We start from the raw sequence: 6,000 nt of genomic DNA, 5'->3' as shown, positions 1-6,000 counted from the left end.
GCCAGGAACTCAAAGGATGTTAAGTTCTGGTATCCTAAATGATCATGTTTTATTGTGTCAGTGTAAAAGACAAAGTGGCATGTGAAGACAAACAGAATGTAATTTCATGTAATTTCATGATTGAAGAAGGGATAAACAAATGGTTTAACATGTTAAAGGGTTCTGCACGTTGCAGTCTTGAAAGATAAATGTATCTATTCTTTCCTGTTCGTTTTGGTGGCAAGAGCTATTCCACAAAGCTGGATTCACTCACTGGAGACTCAAACATATGATGTTTTTTTCCAGCAGTAGGGTGGTCTGTTCCAGGAACCTCTATACTGCTCCAGAATCCAGTCCCTACCTAAAATCCTCTCAAAATCTCCTTTGTGGCAGACACCAAGCAGCTTCACAAGCCCAGCCACTCCTGCTGTGCTACTGGGCACGTGGTCAGTCAGGTTTCCAGTGGCCTGTGAGTAGAAGCGCTGTTGACGAGAAGAAATTTGCAGTGTGAATGCAGACCATGCCTTCCCTTTAACCATGCTGTTTCACACTGGTGTTAGAGCGCAGCTGATCTACCATTCTGTTCACTTGTTCTTTTTTCCCCTTGCTTGCTACATCTTGGCCTGCTGCAGTTTCTCTGATTAATGATCAGCTCCAGTTTGAGGGAGTGAATGGTATGCAGCCAAGACATTCTTTTTGAATAGGGCAAAAGGAAGAACCTGAGCTTCATTGACGGGTTTGGAATGATACTTTATGGATATATTTATATTTTTCTTTAGAGACAGTATCAAGTGGCAAACCTCAACTAAGCACCTCAATATGTGCACTTGAATATCTGCTCTTGAAATCTGCTGGTCAAGTATGATGGGCTCTGTAAAGGTGTATTCTGCAAAAGGTCAGCCTAGAAACTACCTGGGTTTGAAGCTCCCCAGGTAGACAAAGTGTAAGTTAGAGCCAGGCTGGCAGCTGATATGAATTACCACAGTCCTCTGCTCCTATTCACATTACATCTTTACCTACTTCACAATAGCAAACCTGAATCACAGGCTTTTCTCAGGAGCTGTCTGTTGCTGAGAGAAAAGGAAGAGACTTTGCTTGCTTAACACGAATGCAAATCTTGCCAACCAGCAATGAAAAATGACAGCGAAGACAACTTGAGTTCTGAGATTTCTGCAACATTTGACTCCTTGAGGAGATTAGAATAGACAAGAATCAAGAAATATCCTCCTTTCCCAGTGACTGCCTGAGATGAGGCTTTTCTTCACTGTGACTCAGAAATCTTTCACTTCCTTTGTGGACTAGCTGGCAGAGCAGAGATTTCCCTGCAGCCTGTAGTGAAGACCATGGTGAGGCATGCTGTTCTGCTGCAGCCCAGGGAGGTCCATGGTGGAGCAGAGATCCCTACCTGCAGCCCATGGAGGACCTCACACCAGAGCAGAATGATGTTTCTGAAGGAGGCTGTGACCCTTTGGGAAGTCTGCAGTGCAGCTGGATCCAGGCAGCTCCTGTGAACCTGTGGACGGAGGAACATATGCTGGAGCAGGTTTGCTGACATGTTCTCACTGCTTGCTGTTTCACTATGTAATATTTTATGAGGGATCGGGATATTTAAAGAAACACAATTCTCAGGAAAATTTTTGCAAATACTGGTTTTTTCCTTTGATCTATTTCAGAAGTGATCAGGTTGGATGGAGCTCTGAGGAACTTGAGCTAGTTGAAGATGTCCCTGCCCATTGCAGGGGTGAGCTGGACTAGATGACCTTTAAAGGTCCCTTCCAACCTAAACTGTTCAAATGACTCAGTCTTTCATGTTGTGCTGTTGAAGAAGAAAGTCTGATCTGAAGTCTTTCAAAGTATCACTTATGTTTGTTTAGGGAGAAAAATATACAACATCCTCAAACAATCATTACCTTTTACCATTCCTGATTAGAAGTGATCACAGACAACAGCTGACACACTCAGACATCCTCCATTTGAATTTGCCGTGAATATTTTACAGGGAAATACTGAGGATCACCAACTTTTTTCTCCAAAACCAAAAAAACCCAGCCCAACCAACCAACCAAAAAAAAACCCAAAACAAAGCAGGTTTTCTTTACCAAAGAAGAATGCATGTGCAGTAAACACTATAGACTGTTATGAAGTCATCAGTGGATAATCAGCAGTCACTAGTCTCTTCAAGGTTCAATCTATGAATATTCTTTAAAAACTTGGTGAATTCTGAGAGCTTCAAGGGGACAGTGATATGGTGGGTTGACCTTGTTTGGATGTCAGGTGCTCCCCAAGCCTCTGTGCCCCTGTCCTCCTCATCAGAATGGGGCACAAAATAACATGGGAAACATGGCAGTTTAATGAAGCAAAAGAGAATGTTGCATGCATGCAAACAAAGAAAAAAACCCAACAAACTCAAAAGGTTTTGTTCTCCATTTCCCACCAGCAAGTGATGTCCAGCCTGGGAAGCAGGGCTTCAGCAGACACAGCAGATGCTCCAAAAGGCAAACACCGTAAATAATTAATGTCTCCCTTCCTCCTCCTTTCCCTTAGCTTTTGTATCCGTACAGACATCACATAGTATGGAACATCCCCTTGGTGAGTTTGGGTCAGCTGTCTCAGCCATGCCCCCACCAAGGCCTTGCCCACCCCCAGCCTGCTGGACTTTTCGGGTGGAATGCTGCAGAGATAGCACTGCTGCTGTGCCAGCACTGCTCAGCTGTTATCAGCTGATAACACCGGTGTGTTGTCAACACCTTGCAAGCTACCAGTGCAGAGCATGGCTCTGTGAGGCCTGCTGTGGGGAAAATAGACTCCATCTCAGCCAAACCCAACACAAGTGCAAAGGCTGTAACAGCTGCGCGCAGAAAGGACCTCTGGCATTTGGCTGAGATATATTATTTGGGTGAGCTACATTATCTTAACTGACAAGTCTGCCATTTGACTGCATTTGAACAACCTGATCCTGTTTAAAGCTCCTTTTATGGTTTCCAAGCATGTTAAAATGCATCTGGATTACTGGCAAGGCAATTGCAAAATCTCTCATTATGTAACATAGCCACGTTTGGACATCCATAAGCCAGCAGACTCTAGATAAATGGGACCAATTAACCTACTATTGAGTCCAGTGGAATGAAATACCTTAGAGGAGAACACTGACTCAAGGCACAGGAGTAATTTATTAAAGAATCAGAGCTGTCTTGGTTGCCCTGCAGAATTTCAGGCCTCAGCAACAACTGGCTGTATGTTTTCCTTGTAGGAGCTTGGTTACTGTTTGGTTACAGACCATTCTTTTCTTCTGTACAAGCTAAAGTAGAAAAATTACCTACAAAATGTGACTGCAGGTGTTGAGAGGAAAGGTCCTTTTTGTCAGCACCACGTGATCAGGAGCTACAAACACGGTTTATGTTCCTGCTGCACATTCAGAATCTGACAGGAAAGCTGTGAATCAAGGAACCTGTGAATGGAGAAGGGTAGGAGCTGTTTACTTCACAGAAGTGCATCAGGACAGACAAACACTTTGTAAATGACTGCTGCTGACTCTCAGAGGCAGGAAGCAATACTTGATCTGGATTATCTGAAACAGCATTCTCCTGAGCAGGAAACCAAAAGCAAACTCTGCAGGCCTATCTTCCAAAAGTGGGGTAAATGTACATGTATGGCCGTGGCCAACCTAAAAAATCAAACTGGAGGACCATTCCTCTTACTGTGGTAACTGAAACCTCAGGAAAATGAGGTATAACACAACTTCTGAAAGTCTTTGGTTTATTCTTCTGCTTGAAGGAGGGAAATGTTAAAACATAACCAACAACATAATGGAGTACTCTGTTTGCAATGTACATTTGGAAATGCTAGAACCAAGGTTGCATGCAGAATCTTAATTCAACACGTTACTTGCAGTTTTTTATAATCCAGTCTTTAATTACAGAATTATGCTTCGTGTTTCCATAGAATCCAGGCTCAGTTACTGCATCAGCTGGATGGATTGCTTGTTGGAAGCCTATGTTCAATACTACCTTCCTTTCCTGCTTCATATTTGGAGCAAGGCCTCGTCCTCTACAGACCAATTTCAAAAAGATTATGAAATTTCTCACATCTCTTGTCCCAGTAGTTGCTACTAGTGTACTTCAACACTACCTAAATATGATCACTTGCCCAGTTGCTGAGGCTGAACTCACTGTGCTATGGTGCCTGCTTCAGCTTTTCAGAAGAATTCTTATGGGTTGATGTGTTAATTTCCTGAAGTCTCTGTATTTGAGCTACTCCTCAATTCCCTGCAATAGATCAAGGCAGGTTAATTGTTTCTTATAATGCAAAACATTTTATGCTTCTGTTCTAATTCTCTGCTGAGATGCTCATTTTGAAGAAATCCTCATTTCTGATTTCTGACCAGTGAAAATTGGTCATTAATAAATTATGAAGATGAATTATTCTGGTATTTTTTTCTTGAGAAGTGTACAAGTTGACTCCTGTAAAGTACTATTTCTTCTTCATTATCATATTGAAAAAGTAATTAGGTATTCTAAGCCTGATGTGAACAAGGGTTAAAAGGAGTGGAGAGGGTTTTTTTCCAATATTTTCAGAAAATCTGGGAGCTCTTTGTGATTTTCCAAATAATCACTTCCAGACATTCCAATAATGTAATGTGAAATCCTCTAAAAAAGAGATGTTTCCTCAATAGGAAACCTATTTATCCCATAGAAATTAGAAATAAGTTTGGAACAAAGAAGAAATTTTTTATTCATTCCTTTTTTTTGGTGTCAAAAGGCTTTGGAATTTCATTGTAATGATGATGCTTCCTGAACAATGGTCCTGAAGCAACACAACAGTGTCATTGCCAGCAGGATCTTGCATCTTTCCCTGTGCTTTATCAAAAATTTCCCACTTTACTGAAACTGTGGGTCTGATTTTTCACACAAGATAAAAGGTACCATGCTATGGCATGAGGAAGAACCTTCTTCACAGACAGGATCTCCACACTGTGCCACAGAAAAAATCCATTTGAGGTCTGCCCAATGTTGTATGAAAGCAGAGCTTCCAGCATCCGAGGGGACATAAGACTTATTGGCTATCTATACTTTTCTTTCTATACTATCTTATTAAAATGGCTACTTGTTATGGGGACTTCCTTACTTAGATCTGGAAAGGAGTTTGCACTGTTTCTGCTGCCCCACTCCTGTGCTCCTGACACATGGCAATATGGTTAGCAACACTAATGCCATTTTATATGGCAAATAGCCGTTCTCTGTGACTGAAATGGTCACATATCAGGCCCCTTCCACCCCTTCATCAGGTCTTAAAGGTCCTGCACAGAAGGCAGACACCTCCAGCTCCATATCATTCTGCTTCCTGGGCACCAGCCCACCTTCTTGCAGCCTCGAAGGTCTCAGGCAGCTGGGCAAACAGGTTGTGATGACCTGCTGCTGGACAGTAAACCTTGTGAACCCCCAGTGGCCAGGGACACCTCCACTGTTGTCTGCTTCCTCTGAAGACCGAGTATAGATTATGGTTGTTATATTGATACTGCAAGTATCCAATCTGCAGAGAGTCCAGGTGATTAAGAACCATAAGTTGAGGTGTGCTATAAAATTCAGTGCTATGCTACTTCCAAAATTGTACTACACTGATACCACTTACAAAAAATTCTGTACTATTGTGATCATAAAATTCTATGCTATGCTTATCATAAAATCATGTTTAAAAAAAATAAGTCTTTAATTGTAACTACAACTTAGTGCCATCATTCTGCTGAGGATCTCTAAAAGAATCAGTTTGTCCCCATAGTTGCAGTTGATAAGTAGAAACATAGAATCATAGAATAATCATAAACAAGGTTTAATAATGACATATCAGTTGGGTAGCTATCAGGCTTATCCATATGGAAAACTGTCCTGTTGTGCCAGTGCAGGCTTTTGGGTCAGACTGTGTCCTGCCTTATGCAGCACAGGAACACAGAAACTGGGAAGAATACAGGTAGGAGCAGTTCCACAGAAGCACAGACCAATTTAGGTTGAACAGAACCTTCAGAAT

This window comes from Myiozetetes cayanensis, unplaced genomic scaffold (genome assembly GCF_022539395.1).
Source record: "Myiozetetes cayanensis isolate MyiCay16 unplaced genomic scaffold, myiCay2020 scf4, whole genome shotgun sequence".
NCBI classification, from domain to species: domain Eukaryota; kingdom Metazoa; phylum Chordata; class Aves; order Passeriformes; family Tyrannidae; genus Myiozetetes; species Myiozetetes cayanensis.
Note: the sequence above shows the minus strand (reverse complement) of the source record.